A 19,849-nucleotide genomic window follows, 5' to 3' on the forward strand; every position below is an offset into this window, starting at 1 on the left:
CTTAGACCAAAACTCACAAATGTCTTTAATTATTTTACCCAAGCTGCCAACAATAACACTTTCTAGGTTAGAATAAACTAGCATTTTCATGCAGTAGGATCTATTAATATCTCTAATTGGTTGACAGTATTGGTGATTTTATAATTTTTAAACTTATGGAAATTCCTTTGACCTTCTGGGTTCTAGAATTTGAAAATTACTTCCCAAGTGCATAATCATATATTTTCTATGTCTGCTACACACATGATGTTCTTGTTCAATGCATTGTGTAGGTAGAGATAATGCAGGAAATTTCCATCATTGCTTCAAAAGGATTAGCAGAAGTCATGTTTTCGAGTCCTTTCAAGGAGAACCATTGAGGTGCTCTATCATTAGCTAGACTATCATGGATGTTGAGGCAGTAGACGAAGGAGAAAACAGTGATAGACCTGTTTCTGAAAATGTTGAAACTGGAAAAGGCCAGGAACAAAATATGACTGTAAACTTGGCTGAAAGAGAAGTGAATAATCAGAATGGTGATGCATATAGGAAACCACAAGTGGGCATGCTGTTTGAATCTGAAGATGCTGCAAAATCTTTTTATAATGCATATGCAAGACATGTAGGATTTAGCACCCATGTTGGTCAATTCAATCGTGCTAAGCCTGATGGTCCAATTATAACTTGGGATTTTGCGTGTTCCAGGGAGGTATTTAAAAGGAAGAACATAGTTAGTTGTAATGCAGTGCTTAGGGTGGAGAGAAAGATGCAAACTGTGGATAGTTACAAAATTTGTTGAGGACCATTGAGGATTTTGAATCAACATGGAAGTCTCTTCTGGATAAATATGATCTCCAGAAAAATGATTGGCTTCAAGCAGTGTATAATGCTCGCAAACAATGGGCCCCTGTTTACTTTCGTAATACTTTGCTGCAATTACTTCGAACCATGGGGTTAGCTCCTTTTCTGATGAATATGTAAATCAACAGACAATCATACCCTTATTCTTTAGGCAGTATGAAAGATCTCTTGAACATTCATTGGAAAAAGAAATAGAAGCAGATTATGAGACTATTTGTAACACACCTGTACTGAAGACTCCATCACCAATGGAACAACAAGCAGCAAATATGTACACTAAGAAGATTTTTGCAAAATTTCAGGAGGAACTGGTGGAAACTTTTGCTTATACTGCAAATAATGTTGAGGATGATGGTGTGATCAGTAAATACAGGGTTGCAAAATATGTACATGATCACAAGGCATACATGGTCACATTAAATATCTCTGAAATGAAGGTGAATTGCAGCTGCCAGATGTTTGAATACTCAGGCGTTCTTTGTTGACATATATTGACTGTCTTCACTGTTACAAATGTTCTTACCCTTCCATCGCACTACATTTTGAAACGATGGACAAGGAATGCAAAATCTGATATTGGAACTGATGAAAAAATAACAGATCCAATTGACATTGAAAATCTCACTGTACGTTTTAATAGTTTATGTCGAGAAGCCATTAAGCTTGCTGAAGAAGGAGCAGTTTCTGTAGAGACTTATAATGCAACAATGAATGCTTTAAGAGAGGGGGCTAAAAGGGTAGGTATTATGAAAAAAAATGTTGCAAAAGTCACACCTCCAAACACTCAGGGTAATGGAAGCTGCCTGAAAGACCATAGCAAGAATAGCCCTTCATCAATTTCTGATGTCATCCCATCATTATGGCCTTGGCAAGATTCAGTGTCTCATCACTTCAATCTTAATGACCTGGGGCTTCCTGTTACTGATTTGAATACCCCTAGTATGGCTCCTGTTTCTATTCACCGGGATGGTGGCCCTCCAGATAACACTATTGATTTGAATCACCCTTGTAATTATTAGTTTATTTGGTTCAGATATACTGGTCATTGCTTTAATTGACTATCATTTATCGATGCAGGTTGTCCTTACTTGTTTCAAGTCTATGACTTGGATCATCTCAAATAAGAATTCAAGCTCATCCAGTAAAATTGCAGTCATCAACATGAAGGTATGTATATAGGTGCTTTGTATGCCTGCAAGCTATAAGCTATGTTCTCTTCTGTGTTACAGTCTTCACATCTTTTATTTATTGAGAAATAGATATCTCAATATATTTATGTATGTTACTCTGATTGAATTTAATGTGGCTAACAATGTGCTCTGTAGTTGGAAGAGATCAGTCTATGTCCAGATATCCGTTTAACATTCATGTTCTCTGCTGAAAATATTAACAATCTAGGTTATTTCAGTTACCATATTGTTTTCCATGTTCACATAACATGTACAAGGTGCTGCAATATTCTTTCCTACCTGTTAATTATGTTTTTCTCCCTCTTGTAGCTTCAAGATTATGGTAAGGGCCCTTTAGGAGAGACAGAAGTGCAATTCAGGGTGACAAGGGTCACTTTGGAGCCTATGTTGAGGTCTATGACTTACATCAGTCAACAGCTAAATGCACCAGTCAATAGAGTTGCTATCATCAATCTGAGGGTATGTAAACTTGGATCATGATCCTCTACTCTTCCTAGATCCTAAACATTTCACAATCAACTATAAGTTTTGTGGTCAAAATAATTATCTCCTTCAGATGCTCTCATTTCATTTAAATGAAACCTCAAAATAGGAGGTTTACAACCTATTTTAAGTTTGAGTAGTTCCACTGATAGTTTTCTTTTCTTTCCTTTTCCTGAATGATCTACACTAATTGTTTGCTGGAGAAGACAAGAGGTCCTCATTATTTATTGCTTAACTGTTTAACTCTTCCATTATAATTTATTTACCACTATTAGCTGTCACCATCTATGGAGTATCTGTATAGTATGTTCTGAACTTGTTACTGTAGAAAGATGTTCTGTCAATGACCAACTACCCTAAACCCTTGAATTTCTAAGATTTAGGCCAATGAATTTTTTATTTCATTGACATGTGCCCTCGTGAAAAGTTTTTTAAACGTTGTCAAAGTTAAGACTCACCCATATACTTTGTGCCAAAAAAATAGCTTAATTAGAAGAATGGAGGCAGCAAGAATTTAACTATTGTTTGGTTATAGATGTGTGTTATGACTTAAGCACAAGAGGAGAACCCTACCCAAAAAGACTAGTCTATTAAGTTTTTTTTTTTTGGAAGGCAAATAATATATATGTATTAATATAGTCAAAAAACAGTACAAGGGGTACTGGAAGATGATACAAAGCACCTCTGGTGCTGCCCTCCAAAAACCCAATCAAACCCAACTAAAAGGCTAACCCTGTCGAATTAACCAAAGGAATCTGAGATATGAGAAGACCATTGGTTAAAACTAGTATTAAAACCTTTTTGTCTAGCTTTTAACCAAGACCAAGCTAGGAACAAAGCATCTTCCATGACTTTAGATGGTTCGAAAGGTTTTTCATGGAAAATGAGGAGATTCCTATGCTGCCATATGGTACTGGTCAGAGCAACCCACCAATCACACCAAGAGCTGTGGTTTATGTGAGCTCCAAAGCCATCACAGAATTGCAGAAAATGATCTACTGGAGAAGCTGGGAGAGGTCCCTGAACCTGAACCCATGTCATTGACTCCCACCAGAGGCCTACTATCCTCTTACAATTAAAAAATAAGTGGCCCACCTCCTCCTGATCTAGACCACAGAGGGGACAGACAGTGTCCTGGATGATCACGTTCCTTCTTAAGAGATTAGCTCTAGTAGGGAGCCTATCTTGAAGAAGCCTCCAAGTGAAAACTGCAGCTTTTGGGGGAATCTTCAATTTCCATAGTAATGTTGAGGATCTCAGATCAAAGGCTGGAGAAGAGGGGGTTATCATGAATTTGTATGCTGACCTAGTGGAATAGACCCCACTAGGATCAGCTTTCCAGGTCATGATGTCCTTAACATTTCTCTGAAAATGGAAAGAGCTGATTTCTTCCATAAAATCGACAGCTAGATCACTTTCATGGTCAAACAGGTTCCTTCTCCATTTCAAGTCCCACCTCCATGTATCTTGAGAGAAATATCCCATCATTGAAATAAGGTCAGATTGCTGTCTATTAATTAGAAACAGCTGAGTGTATTTCTGTTGTAGAGTAGGACCTTCTCCTAACCACTTATCTTTCCAAAAGCTGACTTTATCCCCGTTCCCAACCTTCCAGCTCAAGCAATGATGAAAAACATTTTGATCAGCCTGGTGATACAGCTTTCTGAGGTCCCTCCACCAGCTTGAATGTCCTCCTTGAACACGGCCTGACTGAAATTCAGACCAGCCTCCATACTTAGATTTGATTAACCTGACCCAAGGTTGTTGCAGATCAGAAGCTAGGCCCCATATCCACTTCCCCAACAAAGCTATGTTAAATTTAGAGATGTCTTTAATTCCTAGACCCCCTTCAGACTTGGGCAGGCAAACATTCTACCATTTTACTCAAGGGATTTTCCTATGATCTTTGTCCCCCCCCCCCCATAGGAAATTCCTTTGCAAAGCTACCAGATTATTTACTACCCTTTGTGGGATCTTGAAGAAGGATAATAAATATATTGGGGCAGCATTAAGGACAGAATTGATTAAAGTTACCTTTCCTCCCATAGAAATGTTTTTCTGGGCCCACTTAGATAGTTTAGACTCACATTTTTTTATTAAAGGCTCCCACACAACACTGCTGGAAGGTTTAGCCCCAATTGGAATACCCAAGTAGGTGAAAGGGGTTTCCAATTGTCACAATTCAAGATTTGTGCTGCTTCCAAGGTCCAAGTAACAGCACCCCCTATAACCCCAAACTGACTCTTAGCATAGTTAATCTTCAAGCCCGAAACCAGTTCATAACCTCTTAGCATGGCCTTCAAAACCAAGACATTTTCCCAAGAAGCCTCACCCACAAAAACAGTATCATCTGCATACTGCAGAATATTTGTGGGCTCATAATTCATACCAACCCTGTAGCTGCTATATAGATTCTTCCTAACTGCTTCCCTCATTAGGCCTGAGATGCCTTCCCCAACTATGTTAAAGAGTAGAGGGGCTAGGGGATCCCCTTGCCTCAAGCCTCTAGATGGGGTAAACTCCTTTGTAGGGCTGCCATTAATAAGGATAGAGATGGTTGCTGAGTGAAGACAAGCTGAGATCCACTTTCTCCATTTATGACAAAAGCCCAATCTATACAGCATATAGTCCAGGAAAGACCATGAGACTGTGTCATAAGCCTTCTCAAAGTCCACCTTGAAAATCATTGCTGGTTTCTTCCTCCTACAAGCTTCCTCAACCACCTCATTAAGAATCAAAGTGCCATGAAGAATATGTCTGTCTTTAATGAAAGCTGTTTGTCTTTCATCAATTAAGGCAGGTATAACCTGTCTCAACCTGCTTGCTAGAAGCTTAGCTATCACTTTGTACATGCAGCCTATCAAGGATATTGGTCTATAATCATTTAGGGACTGAGGATGGTTAACTTTGGGGATAAGAGCCAAGAAAGAGGCATTGCTGCCTCTAGGGAAACAACCGTTGACATGGAACTCATCCACAAATCTTCTGAACTCTGGTTTTAGCACACTCCAGAATTCCTTAATAAAATTGAAATTAAAACCGTCCGGCCCAGGGCACTTATCTCCACCACAACTCCACACTGCTTCCTTAAGCTCCTGGTCTGAGAAAGGTAAAATTAAACCCTCCCTCTGCCTTTGATCAAGAGAAGGGAATTGAACTCCATCAAGGGTAGGCCTAGAGGGATTCTGCTCAGAAAATCTGTTGAGAAAGAAGTTCACAGCGCCTATCTTCACCTCCTCTGGTTGCTGGACCCACAGCCCATCTATGCGAATACCTTGGAGAGCATTATAAATTCTCCTGAAATTGATTACCTTATGAAAGAAAGCCGAGTTGCTATCACCTTCTTGTAACCACTTTGATCTGGATTTCTGCCTCAATAAAGATTCATAGGCAGTGGAAGCATTCCATAGCTGTTGTTGCAGGGATCTCCTAACCTTGATTTCATCTTCAGACAGAATTCTGGTTGAAGCTAAGTCTTCCACATCATTTAACTTCTGTTGAATTTTCTGAATCTCCTTAACATTTATGTTCCCATACTCCTGACTCCACTGCTTTATTGTCATTTTCAAGTTTCTCAGCTTGTTCTTAAGCACGATACCACCCCAACCACCTTGCTGATCACTATTCCATGCCTCTCTCACCATGCTGTGATACCCTTTTTGATGAATCCACCAGTCAACTACCCAAAAAGGCTTAGGATCCCAACCTACCTTTTTAGTTTGCATAATGATGGGACAGTGGTCAGAGAAATCCCTTGGGAGGTTATATTGGCAGCTATCTGGCCAGGAAAGCAACCACTGATCCGAGACCAGAAAACGATCAAGCCTTCTCTTCACACTTCTATTAGGTCGAATCCAGGTGAAGCTGCTGCCAGCACATTTGATTTCCTGCAATTCCATGTCTGATATCCATTGATTAAATTCAGAAATACCCAAAGTGTCAGCAGATCTTTGGGATAGGCTGAGTCTTTCATCTTGGCTTCTAATACTGTTAAAATCCCCCATGAAACACCAAAGGCCAGGGGGATTAGAATCCCTCAGCAGTTTCAAATCATCCCACAATACTCTCTTCCCAGCTAGGTCACAGGGGGCATAAACATTAACGACAAACATTTTCTGGTTACTTTTAACACACCTTCCTTCTAGCATTAGGAAATTAACTCCTTTCACCTTCCTATCCACCAGGAATACTGCATTATTCCACAAGCAAAGCAGGCCCCCGACAGCCTGAATTGAGGGAACATAATCCCATGATGCAGAGGAATCCCCCCATAGGGATTGACAAATACCTTTATTAAAACTTTCTTTTTTGGTTTCTTGAATGCACACTATGTCCACCTTATGTTTTAAAATATTCCTTCTAATGGCAGTCCATTTAACTCCCCTCCCCAAGCCTCTTGAATTATAAGAGAGAATGATCATAATTGATGGTATTTAGAACCCATCTCTACTGCCACCTTATTGTCATTAGTGTCCATGTCCCTCATAAGCTCCTTAATCTTCGAATCATCCTCTCCATGTGTCAGACCCAATTCCTTCACAAGGTCAAACTGCCTTTCCATTATCGCGCCATACGAAGTTGAGGTGGAGTCTGTTAATAAGGCCGGTATTGGGTTAACCACAGGATTAAAGCAAAGGGCCTTTCCCCTACTAGCCAGCACCTCCTTCCTCCTAACGTACACCTTAGTAACTGATTCTGTTGGGCCCAGTATCCTTGGGCCCAATACACCCTCAGTCTCCTTTGGTTCTATTTGGCCACCGCGGGTGCTAAGGTTGGGAGTCTCCTTTATAGGCATAGCATTGTCTTGGGGTGGTATAGATACAGTCAGGATGTCCCCTTCCATTTCCTTTTCTGTGCAAGAATTTTCAAACCCTATTAAGTGGGAAAGTTCCATGGATTATGCACCACATTAAGGTTTTTATTCTACTCAACATGGGACTCAACACTGTGATAAGAATCAACTAGTTAATGTGCATTGCTAGATTAGGAAAACAAATCACAAACTCTTACCTGACCTAATAGTTTTAAATCTTAGGGGAGTTGATTCTTGACACAATATCAAAGCCATTGGTTTGGCTTTGGCTGGAACAAATATTCAAGAAACGGTTGTATGAGCAGGTGTCCTAGGCCAACGATGATCAGTGAGATGAGATGGTGGAAGACATGGCTTGGTTTGGTTAATAGTTGTAACAAGTTGGAAGATACATGAAAAATGGCCAAGTCCATTGGAACAAATCTTTGTGGCATTTGGGCTGTCCCAATCCCAACAAGTGGTATAAGAGATTTTATGGATAATTGGTGAAGAGTTCAATCTTTGTCTCTCCCATTCTTAAGTTGAATTTTTGCATGAGGTAGAGTTGGTCTTTGTATTGGACACACTACATGTCCAATGGTTTTTTGAGGGGATGTGTTAGATGCCAAATCAATCACAAACCTTCGTTTGTTAGGCTTTTTGGAGAGTTGGTCCTTGACATGTACAATATCTATCAGATTCATAAGCACATTGAGTGGACTCTTGATGTCTATATGATATGGAGAAGGTCAGTTGCATAGTCTCTAGAAAGTAGAAATGAATGCTCCTAAACAAAAAGTGTTAATCATTGTGTCTAATGCTTTGGAAAATTTGTTAAGTTAATCATACTTGACGTAGAAGTCACCAAAACACAGAAATGGAAATAGAACAGTAAATGAGAGAGGGCAAGTATTATTTGATGATAAAAGGGAAATACAGTGGATGATAATCCTACTGCCACAGAGCAAGGCTCCTATAGAGAGGCTACATCCCTCTGTCCATAACTGAATTCTAAATTTCCAGATACCCCTCTCTCTCTAACACCTTCCCTAAATACCCTCAGACTCAGATTCCCTCTCACACTTTTGGCAATTCTGTTACTCTCCTTGCCACCTTATCTTTCCTTTTCTCACCCTTGTTTCTCCTAGCATACACCCTCCATATCTTGGGCTGTAGAAGCAAGGCTTCATGGTGAATGTGATTCAAAGGTGTTTTGATGATAACAATGATGACAACAAAAGATGATGACAAAGGTGATGAACAAAAAGCTCAAAGATCAAAGAACAACTCAAGAGAATCAAGAATAAGTCAAGAATTCAAGAATCAAGAAGAAAGCCTAGAATCAAGAATCAAGATCAAGATTCAAAAATGAAGAAAAGACTCAATCAAGATAAGTATCAAAAAGTTTTTTTCAAAACTTTGAATAGCACATGATTTTTTGACAAAACCTTTACCAAAGAGTTTTTACTCTCTGGTAATCGATTATCATATTGTTGTAATCGATTACCAGTAGCAAAATGAGTTTGAAAAAGTTTTCAAACTGAATTTACAACGTTCCAAATATTTTCAAAAGGCTGTAATTGATTACAATGTTTTGGTAATCGATTACCAGTACCCTTGAACATTGAAATTCAAATTTAAATGTGAAGAATCACATCCTTTCACTCAAAAGCTTTGTGTAATCGATTACACTTATTTGGTAATCGATTACCAGTGACTGTTTCTGAAAAATCAAAAGATGTAACTCTTCAAAAAGATTTTGACTTTTTCAAATGGGTTTTAAGTTTTTCTAAAAGTTATAACTCTTCTGAATGGTCTTCTTGACCAGACGTGGAGAGTCTATAAAAGCAAGACTTTGTTTTACATTTCAATAATCTTGAACACTTATTTCATACAATCCTTTACAAGCCTTGAATCTCTTTGAACTTCTTCTTCTTCTTTGTACCAAAAGCTTTCTGAAGTTTTCTGGTTTTCCAAACCTTGAAAACTTGTGTTATTCATCCTTTTCATTCTCTTCTCCCTTTGCCAAAAAGAATTCGCCAAGGACTAACCGCTTGAATTCTTTTTGTGTCTCTCTTCTCCCTTTTCCAAAAGAACGAAGGACCAACCGCCTGAATTCTTTTGTGTCTTCCTTCTCCCTTGTCAAAGAATTCAAAACGACACAGTCTGAGAATTCTTTTGATTCTTCCCATTCCCTAATACAAAAGTGTTTAAAGGACTAACCGCCTGAGAATTCTTTTGTATCCCCATTCACAAAGTATCAAAGGTTTAACAGCCTGAGATCTTTGTCTTAACACATTAGAGGGTACATCTTTTGTGGTACAAGTAGAGGGTACATCCTTTGTGGTACAAGTAGAGGGTACATCTACTTGGGTTTGACTGACAACAAGAGAGGGTACATCTCTTGTGGATCAGTTCTAGTGAAGGGTACATCCACTAGGTTCAAAGAGAACAAGGGAGGGTACATCCCTTGTGGATCTTTGCTTGTAAAAGGATTTTTACAAGGTTGAAATAAATCTCAAGGACCGCAGGTTGCTTGGGGACTGGATGTAGGCACGGGTTGTTGCCGAACCAGTATAAAAATTCTTGTGTGTTTGTTTCCTTCTTCTCTACTCTTTTACTTTCCGCTGTGCATTTTAATTTTCGCTTTTACTTTCGGTTAAGATTCTCTTCTACTCCTCATTCTCTTAACAATTTAATAAAAGCCTTAAAAGAGTAATTTTTTAATTGGTAAAGGTTTAGGAATAATTAATTCAACCCCCCCTTCTTAATTATTTTGAGGCCACTCGATCCAACATGGGCCTCTCACCAACATCCAGGCTAGGCCCACACTCTATCGCTATCAATACCCCTCCTTCAAAAGTTCAAAAGGAGACTTGTCCTCAAGTCGCAACTGAGGAAATTGACTTTTGATGTTGAACTCTTCTTCCCAGGTTGCTTCCTTAAGTCCCTGGCCCTTCCATTGAACTAACTTGATTCACTGATTCCCCACCTTTTCGGAATGACCGTCGTCAACCTAGCACTGCCTTAGGTTCTGGTGTCATGGTATTGTCACTAGCCAATTCGGAAGGAAGAGTCTCCTCAACACTATGCTCGCCCACCACTTTCTTCAACAATGACACATGGAAAACAGGACAGATCCTAGCAGCCTCAGGCAATCGCAATTTGTAAGCTACAGCGGCCACCCTGCTCAACACCTGAAAGGGTTCATAATAACGGGGTGCTAACTTGGGATTAATTAGAGCACCCATTATCACTGCCCATGGGGTTTGAGCTTGAGAAAAACCCACTCACCTACTTCAAATTGCTTTTCAGACCTCTTGCGATCGGCTTGTGTCTTCATGCCACTTTGAGCTCACTGAAGTTGGTATTTCAATTGACGGAGAGCTTCATCTATATCATTCAGCTTTCTCGTCACTGCTTCCACGCACACCTCGGACAGGAAACGACTAAGCACTGGTGGCTTGCGCCATAGACTACCTCAAATGGAGTTGTTCCCGTTGAAGCATGGAAATTGGTGTTATACCAATATTCCTCCCAAGACAACCGCTGCACCCTTTGTTTAGGCTGATCTGCCATGAAGCACCGCGAGAATGTCTCCAAACAGTGATTGACCACCTCTGTTTGGCCATCCGTTTGGGGATGATATGCTGTACTCATTTTGAGATGAGTCCATTGCAACTTGAACAGCTCCAGCCAAAAAGGAGTTGACAAAAATTGGGTCTCGGTCACTTAAGTATGGAGGCTGGCCCACCATGTAAACACACCACTTCCTTGGTGAAGATTTCAGCCAACACACGAGCCGAATAGGAGTGCTTCTAGGGAATGAAATGACTGTACTTGGAAAGTCGATCCACCACTACCAAGATAGCCTCATAACCTTTGGATTTCGGGAGGCCCGTGATGAAATCCATTGAGATCTCTTCCCATATCTACTCAGGGATATTCGAGGGCTATAACAAACCCCCAGGAGCTGCTGCCAAGTACTTTCTTCGTAGACCAATATCACAGCCCATCACAAATTGCTGCACCATCCTTTTCATCCCGATCCAAAACAAATTCACTACCAACCTTCCATATGTTCTATAGTACCCCGAGTGTCCTCCTTGAGGTGTCTCATGGAATTCCTTTAACATTTTGGGAATCCATGATGACGTAGAGGACAGCACCAAACGTCCTTCATAAAACAAAGTCCCCTTCTTGTAAGTAAACACTGGCTTGGACTCTCTACCTTGTCTCAATGCATCGATAATAGCCAACAACTTCTCATCACTATGCACCTCCTCAATGGCTTCTTGGATGCCCTCCCACGCTGGCTGGTGGACCAATGGCTGCAATTAAGAATCCCCAAACATCCTCAACAAGGCATCAGCACCCCTGTTTTCCAATCCAGGTTTGTATCCAATGTCAAACCTGCACCCCAATAGTTTGGCCACCCAATTCTGTTGATCCATCGTGGTGACCCTCTGCAATAATAACTGCCCCAAGCTTTCTTTATCAGTCCGAACTGTAAACTTGCGTCCTAGCAGGTATGGCCGCCAGTGCTCAATAGCCAAAGCCACTGCCATCAACTACTTCTCATAAGCAGACTTTGCCAGATTCCTTCCCCCAAAGCCTTACTGAAATAAGCCATCAGTTGGCCATTTTGAATCAGAATCGCACCTAATTCTTGCCCCGAGCCATCACTCTCGATGACGAATTCTTGTGTGAAATCGGTAGAGCCAATACAAGAGCAGTTGTCAACTGTTGCTTGAGCCAATCAAACGCCTCTTGTGCCCTTGGAGTCCACTTAAACCATTCCTCCTTAGTCAATTCTGATAGAGATCTAGCCCTCTTGCCATAATCTCTAATAAACTCCCGGTAGTACCCTGTAAGACCCAGGAAGCCCTTACCCCTTTTACACTCTTCAGCGGTGGTCATTCACACACACTCTTCACCTTATTGGGGTCTACGACCACCTCTCTTTGTGAAATGATGTGTCCTAGGTATTCTACTTCCTGCTGGCCAAAAGTACACATCTTTCGATTAGCCTGAAACTGGTGGTGCTGCAACAATTGGATCACTTCCTTCAAATGAATTAGATGCTCTATCCAGCTTGTGCTATATACCAAGATATCATCAAAAAATACAAGCACTATCTTTTGCATCACGGATCTAAAGATTTCATTCATCAAAATTGAAATGTCGAAGGGGCATTCATTAATCCAAAAGGCATTACCATGCACTTGTGATGACCTCTGTGAGTCCTAAATGCTGTGAGTCCTAAATGATGCCTTGTGGATATCCTCCTCTCGCACCCACACTTGATGATGTCTTGATTTGAGATTAAGCTTGGAGAAAAATTGGGCTCCATGTAGTTTGTCCAATAGTTCTTCAATCACAGGAATTGGAAATTTGTTCGGTATCATTACTTTGTTGAGGGCCCTATAATCAACACACATCCTTCAAGTCTCGTCCTTCTTCTTTACCAGATTTCAGGACTTGAGAATGCGCTCTGGCTAGGTTGAATTGCCCCGAACTAAAGCAACTCACGCACTTGTTTCTCAATTTCATTTTTGTGATGGTGTGGATATTGATAGGGCCTTACATTCACTGTCCCCTAACCTTCCAACAAGGTGATGGCATGCTCCTTGCTCCTCCTTAGGGGTAGTCCGTGAGGTTCTTTGAATACCTCCTCAAATCCTTGCAGCAAATTCTGTAACTCTTGCTCCCTTTTTCCCACAGTGGTACTGTCCCCAGCAACTATGCCACTGTTTTCCCTTATGACAATCTAAGTGGACCACAGCAACCCTTCCACCACACTCTTGCCTTTTCCTAATAATGTTTGAAGTGCCACTTGCCCTCCTTGTCGCACTTATTCTCCTTGTATTCTGACCCATTGCTCTCCCTATTTCAACTTCATCGCCTGCTCACCCCAATCCACTTGCATTTCCCCCAAAGGGACCAACCAAGCAACCCCCAAAATCAAGTCAATACCCTCCAAATCAAATAACACCGTGTCCACTATAAACTGCAGCGAATCCGTCTCCAAGGTGACTCCTTTGCACATTCCTTGAGCATGAGCTTTATATCCATCTCCCGATTTGGTTTGCATGACTTTGCTTGCTACCACAGGCCACCCCATGGCTTTGACCAACTTCCGGGAGACAAAGTTGTGCGTAGCTCCACTGTCCACCAACATGAGGGCAGGAACCCCATTGATCCTTACTCTCACCTTCATCGTTTGGGGCTTTACCCATTCCTCAAGGACATCATGCCCAAGAATAAGATACTGCACTCGCCCTCATCTTCTTCATTGTCAATCTCTTCTTCTGCTATAATAGCATTCGCCTCACTGTCCACTTCATCCCCTTCCTCAACCAACATCACTCTCAGTTGTCGGTCCAAACACTATTGATAGGGATGGAATAGACCCCACACTTGTAGCAAAGCCCCTTCCTCCTGTGTTCCGATAGCTCTTGGTAGGATAGATGTCAGATGCCCCTGTCCTTGGGAGTAAGTAAAGCGTTGTGGTTAATAGTTGGGCTCGAACTTGAATCCACTATCGACACCCCCTTCTCTATTCGAACGAGGTGGGCCAAAATCTGATCCAAGACCTCAACCCATGAAACCCGTTAGAGTGTGATGGACCACTCCGGTTCCCTTGGCCCAATCCATTACCACCTCTCACATTGGATGATTGAAATCCAGTCCATCCCCCTTTCCTTTCCTATAACTCCAATTCCACCGCCCTGTCGAGGTTCATCATCCTTGAGCGCGGTGATGGTCCCAGGGTGCACATACTATGGGCACGGCCTTTGATGCCTTCCTTCAGACCATGGACAAATATCCAAAGTACTGATCATCAAGCAATTGAGGAACCTGAGCAGTGAGGCATTCAAATTCTGTAATGTACTCATTGACACTTTCGTCTTGGTGGATGGAAGTTAACCGCTGAAAAATTCTCCCTCTCCAATCCCTCCATATTGCTCCAAGAGCTCCACCTTAAGCTATTCCCAAGTCAACATGCTGTGTTCGTCAAGAAGCGACTTGAAGAAATGGATCGTAGATCTATCCATACACAATTGAGCCAGGCTCACCTTCACGTGAGGACAACTCTCCTGGACTTGGAAACATACCTCAGCACGAACAATCCATCCTGCGGGGTCTTCAATGCTGAACATTGGTAATTCGACGTTCTTCACCAATTGACGAAATTCCTCCAACACTCCTTTAGGGAACTGTGATGAGGTTTTCATAGCAGAACCATCTTCCATACTTGTTTTGGACAGCAACGCAATCAACCTCTCATGATTCTCCTTAGCCTTGAGCTGCATACTTTGCATAGTGGTTTTGAGTCCCACAACCTCCTTCTCCAGTGCTGGAACCTTAGCCTCCATCTTCTTGGGTGGCATCTGCTGGTATCGTCACCTTCTACTCACGTCTCCTCTCCGTCGGATCCGGCAGATCAGACCAAATTGTTAGCGACCAAAACACGGAAATGGAAATAGAACAGTAAATGAGAGAGGGTAAGTATTATTTGATGATAAAAGAGAAATACAGTGGATGATAATCCTACTGCCACAGAGCAAGACTCCTACAGAGAGGCTACAGCCCTCTTTCCATAACTAAATTCTAAATTTCCAGATATCCCTCTCTCTCTCTGATACCTTCCCTAAATACCCTCAGATCCCCTCTCACGCTTTTGGCAATTCTGTTACTCCCCTTGCCACCTCATCTTTCCTTTTCTCACCCTTGTTTCTCCTAGCATACACCCTCCATATCTTAGGCCTCTCCAACATCCAGGGTCACACCCCCATTCCTATCTGTTATTATATGGAAGAGAACTAGATTCTCTAGCATAGTTAATGTTCCATTCTAATAACTATATCTACATGGTTATTATCATTTGTATTGGACATCTATCTGATTTGGGGACATCCAGCAGTTAATTCTGGAGCATATGATATCTTGAAATGCAAAATAAAATGTTTTATTACCATGTTAAGGGTTTGAATCTTGGGATCGTTACTTATGGGAGAACTTTTCCTAAACCACCCTTTGAATTACACAATTTCTTCTACTAATAACTAGATTTTGATTATAGAATTCACAAGTGTTAGGGATTTTAAATGGTCCAGTAGTATTATATTGGACTTGATATTGACCCTATTAGTTCAATTCCATATTTCTTTGTACAGGCATTATTAATTATGCATTTTTTGCAGTCTAAAAGATTTTCATTTTTTGTTCTATAAGTCCAAGGTACTTTGGCTTATTTTTACAATTCTACTCCTTCCAGCTCCAGGATACAAAGACAACTACTGGGCAAACAGAGTTGAAATTCCAAGTTTCTAGAGATACGTTGGGTTCCATGCTGAGATCTGTGACCTATATCCAGGAGCAGCTATAAGAGTTGTAAGCATTATATTTCCAGCTCTTCACTTTTATCTTTTCTTGGAAATAGTGGATAAAAGTTATAATTTCTAAGCTCTTCATCATCTTTTTTCCCCAGCTATTCCACTGAAATAATAATAATAATAATAATAATAATTGCTAGAATAATACAAAGCCACTTAATGATATTTTGAGATGTAAGAAAATGTTAGATGAGTGTTTCATTTTGGTACTATATATAAGAATAGGGGAGATATTGAAAGTTGTGTAAATTACAAGAGGATAAAACTTATGAGTCACACTATGAAAATATGAAAAAGGCTTTTGAGCGTAAATAAAGAAAAAAAAACTGAGATTGCAAAGAATTAATTTGGAGGATTTATGCAAAGGTCTACAATAGAAGCTATGTATCTTCTACGAGGGTTGATGGTAAGGTACCAAAGCAAAGAAGGAAACTTATATATAGTTTTTATTGACTTGAAAAAACATGATTGAGTACCAAGAGAAGTGTTATAAAATGCTTTGGAAAAGAAAGGTGTTCCCATGACTTATATGCAAGTTGTACAAGACATATGAGATAATTATTAGTGTGAGAACTCCTAGAAGCAAGACTAAGAACTTCCTTATAACAATATGTTTAAATCAGGGCTCAAGCTTATCCTTAAACAAGTATTAGCAACATCACCCAATACTTGCTTAATTTTTTTCTCACCATGACGTTGGTGGGAGTATCCACCGGGTTTGTTGATGGCTAATCTCCACCGAAAAATTTGGTTGGTCATCTATAGTGGAATTTTCCCTTCCAATCACGTTTGTTCCATCCACAAAGCTAACACTCAAGACCTTGCTTACTCTGACCAACGACATGTTAGTAATACTTGTTTAATCTAGTATTATGTGTACTTACCAAGGACGTTGAAGGTTATCCTTGAAAGCATGCTTTTTGCAAACAATATAATTCTTGAGTAAGAGATTAATTCTAAATTTAAGAATTGGAGTTAAAAATTAGAACCAGAGGATCTTTATCAAGTAGAAGACACAGTATATGCTTTGCAGTTTAAGCAAGAAACAAGAGGAAAATGCCTTGGAGGTAAAAATTGGAGAAGTCATACCACAAGTTTCTAAGCTTGACTATTTGATTCCAAAATGATGGGAAAATTAATGATGTTACACACAAAATATAAGTTGGGTGGTTAAATTGTAGAAACACGAGTGGTTATTTGTGACCGTAAGGAATCTACCAAGGTCAAAGGAAAGTTTTATTGTACTGCTATACGACCAACAATACTCTAGTAATGAGTGGTGGGCTTTAAAAAGACCACAAGAAAAAAGTGAGAGTAGCATAAAAGAGAATGTTCAGATTAATGTGTTGTCATTCAAGAAAGGGCAAGATACAAAATGATTGTATATGAGAAGATATTGATATGACACTTATCCTGAAGATGACAACAAAAAATCAATTAAGGCAGTTTGAACATATGCAAAGAAGGCCACTGAAGGCACTGGTGAGGAGAGTAGATTACATGATTTTTAGCCATTTGAAAAAAAATAGAGGAAGACTAAAAAGGTTATTGGAGAAAATTAATAAGAGACTTTTTAATGAATAATATCCCTGAAAATTTGGTTATTGACCTAGCCTAATAATGTGTGATTCCTGTAGTCAATCTCGCTTAGTTGGATAATACTTTTGTTGTTCTTGTGTCAATATTAAACTGCTAGTTACATGAATTTTAATTGATAATTATCAGCTACTTTTTTCTAACCTTTTTTTTTTGTCACAGTTCCTATAAATTATGGATGGCTAGCAGTGACCCTAGTGCAGTATAGTCTAACATCCATATCCTGAAGTACTTATTATTCTGTGAAGGTTTGCCATTTTTTATGTACCTAGTGACCCTTTATTTAATATTTCATGGTGTAAGTAGCCCAGGAATCTCTAGTATTTGATCCATAAAAAATTTTTATAGTAGAGTTGGATAGGTTTTTTTTCGCATTCTTTCTCACCTTTACCTCAGATTATACACCATTTCCATTATGGAAATTTATTTTGTACATAGAGACTTCTGAAGATCAAGAATATCTCTTAGGAGCATTGCGGATGTCTAATTTGTTTTTCGGCCTCTGGGGAATAGTCACATTTTTATTTTTCAAAGTTCAAACCTACTTTTTTTATCGTACAATGCATAAAGTGAGGACTCCTACACTTTGAAATTTTACCCAGCTAATATAGTTTAACTTACCAGTTATAAAATTTAATATCTATATAATTACAATCAAAGTGTTCTCAATTAAAACTAAATATTTACAAAAATTACATCCAAGTCCTTTGTTTCAAACCTTCGTTGTATGATCTTTGTCGTAAGAGAGCTGAGAGCATACAATTGTAAATTGTAACAATTGATGCAGTAATAGCTGAATGGCTGAACCCAATATATTATGTACGACGTCTAGCGTGGTTTGGTAAATTAAGTGTTTCATGGACCATCTTTATTTTTCATTGCATTCATCTCATGACCACCATATATTGTAAGCACGTTCACATTATTTTTGCCTCAACCCCTTCTCTCTCCCACTTTTGTCATCTCCTTCCTTCATCACCATTACCTCGACGTTTGACTTGTCGGAAACGCACTACTGTCGGGCTTGCAGCTACCCCAGCCATCGGGTCCACTTGAAAAGGCAATGTCGTGGACTCTGATGGGTACACTTCTTTGACGAGATCTGAAATCAAAATCTACCATAACAATCTTTCTTTCTCATTGTTCCAACATCACGATGGTTGGATCGAGAAGCAACCGTCAAAATTGGTAGAAAGGAACTTATTTAACAAATATAAACACAAAGGGAGTATGGGAACTACTTGTGCATAGCTTCGTGGAAGGTGATGGCTGTTGGACTCGCCGACAATGGTAACCACATTACATGAAATCAAAAATTGATGCTTCTTTGATAGTGGGAGAAGGAAGTTCCTATCCTTCGCTGTTCGCGCGGCCCATTGCCTTCAACAATGTCGCCTTGAACATTTTTGTCAATGGAGACCTCATCGGTCGTCACTGGGCGAGAGTCGGAACACAACACATTTGAGAGTACTTGTGGAGGAAAGAGGGGAAGAAAGTAGTTGGGGGAGGAATAATCACATATAGTGAGTGTAGGATATAATCTTGAAACCTAAATGAGTGTAACAACCAGTAAAACTTGTCCCTGGTGAACCACTTGCATTAGTGGACCACCCTAGACATGGTAGGTATTTTTCTCTATTTTAGTTTTGGTTTCTTGGAATACTTTTTGAATCACGTAATTTTTGCGCAATGCATGCCAGGAAACCAAAACTAAAATAGAGAAAAATAATACTATGTCTAACTCGACATTCAATACAACAAAACTCACCTAATTTCCCATATAGGATTTTTTTTTACAATTTTCAATATTGGAATTAGGAATAGGAATCGATGATTCGATACTAAATGAATAAATTATTGTATGGTCCAAGATCATGATTGTAACACCTTAAAATATGAATTTACAAATATACTTCAAATACCTTTTATTTATCTTTATAAATAAGTGAGTTCAAAGTCTTTTCATAAATATTGTAATAGAAAATGAAAAGACAGAGTAAATTTTCACCGAAATAAAACTTTTCATGAAGGCTCCTCAACCCTTTTCATTTTAATGAAAGCTATTAACTTGAAAAGAAAACGATCTATTTTCAAAATCATATGCAACATATGTATATATTTACAAATTCTTGTTTCATTTAAAGCCACAAGTTGATTTGCATAATAAATAGTTAAACTTCAAGTATAACGCCTTACATCTTTGAAATAACATCATGTATATATATATATAAAGATATGAAATGAGCCTCCATGACCGCCAAATATAAGTAAACAAGTATCAAAGGTAAATAGTAAGTAAATAAGATGATTAAACACATATAAAAGTTCCTGAAACCTAGGCCGATTCAAATTAATACATCAAAGCGGAAAACCTAAGTCTCAGAGTAGTCATCTATTAAAGCCCTACGCATAACCGTGTCATCAAGAAGGTACATGTCAGACAAAAGTGAACCCACCAACAAGAATCCGATGAAGAACTCTCGAAGGGATCATTCTACACTTAAAGATGCTAACTCACAAGCAAAGATCTGTCCTGATGCTCATCATCC

General features: G+C 39.5%; 1 pseudogene; it reads left to right on the forward strand.

Moving 5' to 3' along the window:
- Positions 1-385: 385 nt before the first annotated feature.
- LOC100816339 (protein FAR1-RELATED SEQUENCE 3-like) lies at positions 386-17,906 on the forward strand (annotated as a pseudogene).
- Positions 17,907-19,849: the final 1,943 nt, after the last annotated feature.

This window comes from Glycine max, chromosome 15 (genome assembly GCF_000004515.6).
Source record: "Glycine max cultivar Williams 82 chromosome 15, Glycine_max_v4.0, whole genome shotgun sequence".
Taxonomy (NCBI): domain Eukaryota; kingdom Viridiplantae; phylum Streptophyta; class Magnoliopsida; order Fabales; family Fabaceae; genus Glycine; species Glycine max.